At 34.6% G+C, this 1,519-nt stretch overlaps 1 protein-coding gene across 1 annotated transcript in view; it reads right to left on the bottom strand.

Moving 5' to 3' along the window:
• Nucleotides 1–1,014: 1,014 nt before the first annotated feature.
• LOC135197317 (uncharacterized) overlaps nt 1,015–1,519 on the bottom strand; it is a 4,684-nt gene continuing 4,179 nt past the window's right edge. Inside the window, exon 4 of the mRNA XM_064224458.1 lies at nt 1,015–1,519. This exon is cut by the window's right edge and continues 206 nt beyond it. The gene's annotated coding sequence lies outside the window, so the exon portion shown is untranslated.

Below are 1,519 nucleotides of genomic sequence, written 5' to 3' on the forward strand. Positions count from 1 at the left end.
TACCGCTCTGTACTAATATGATTATAATTTATCCAGTAATATCGTTAACAAAGGCATTATCACTTGATTTTTTTTTACAGAAATACGTACGTATAACCTACGTAAGCGTTCATCAGGGTTGCTTTGTAGATAGATCAACTTTTCATAGACTGTGTATGCCATGGCAATTACGATCAACTTCTGCCATATAAGAATAATAGAGAGGTTCGTTGGTGCATCGATTCACTTAAGATTGTTTTGTTGGGTTCGTTAGTATCAAGTCATTCATGAATTTTGTCCACAATTATTCTTAACAGTATATTTAACGCCAATTAGTTATGCTAGCCTAAAGCTAGTGTGATCCAGCAACAATTGTTATCAATAAAAATACTGTATTACATTCATGTACGTAACCACGTATCACGGTTTTCGTTATTAACTAGACTATGTTCATATGCTATGAATAAAACGAGATTTCACAAAGACCTGAGAGCAAATCCATCTCCAAAAACATTTACACATATTAGCCTACGAAAGCTTTCAGCGATAACACTAGTCTGCAGCCAATTAGCTTTTATTTGTTATTTGAATTGATTCATATAGATTTTAGGCATTATGCCATGCACTGGGGCAACTAAGGCCATTCAGCGCTGAAACGGAAATTGATAGTAAAAGGTTTGAAAGGTGTTACAGGACGAAAACCTCGCAGATCCACTATAAAACAATTGTTAGGAGAAGGTGGGCAGTAAGATGGAAGAAAGAATATGAGGGGAGGAGGTACAGTAAAAGGAATGAAAGTGGTAGCAGCTAGGGGCCGAAGGGACGCTTGCAAATTACCTTAAGTAATGCCTACAATGCACCGAATGAGGTGTACTGACGGTACTACACTCCTACGGGTTCCATTAGCTTGTAGAGCATAAGATTATAAACTTGGCAGTGTATTGTATTGTTAGCTTATGGAGCATGATCAGAACCATTACAGTTTGGCACAGCTCCAAGCGTGAAGGCTAGATATAGGGTAAATGATAAGAACAATGAGTGAACTATCATATTTAATCAAATAGTGAACAGCAACATATATTTAATATGCCTACATCCTGAGCATTTAAAATTCTACACTGGTAATTATAAAAAAAAAAAAAAAAAAAAAAAAAAAAAAAAAAAAAAAAAAAAAAAAAAAAACTATCAACCGGATTACCGTACATTTCCATCAACAGAGAAATCTTGAGTAACTACAGTTGAAAGCTTCACTACAATTAGAAACTTCTACATGGCATTTGAACAAAGCGAAAATTGTCGTAGCACCTCAAACATGCCTGAAATTACCGGTATTATAGGTTCCACTGATCATCTGAAAAAAAGGAGGTTTGCAAAGTAATCTATCTTTAATTGCTAACTATAAACTATTACATCCAATACAGTACGAGTAAATGTAGCTTTAAGAGGCCCATGTAAATGAACATAATTGGTTTTCTGTAAAATTTTAACACCCACCATCAGAATATCTAAAATATTTTCACTTAAATTGTCAAGAGACGCT

Source organism: Macrobrachium nipponense, chromosome 18 (assembly GCF_015104395.2).
Source record: "Macrobrachium nipponense isolate FS-2020 chromosome 18, ASM1510439v2, whole genome shotgun sequence".
NCBI classification, from domain to species: domain Eukaryota; kingdom Metazoa; phylum Arthropoda; class Malacostraca; order Decapoda; family Palaemonidae; genus Macrobrachium; species Macrobrachium nipponense.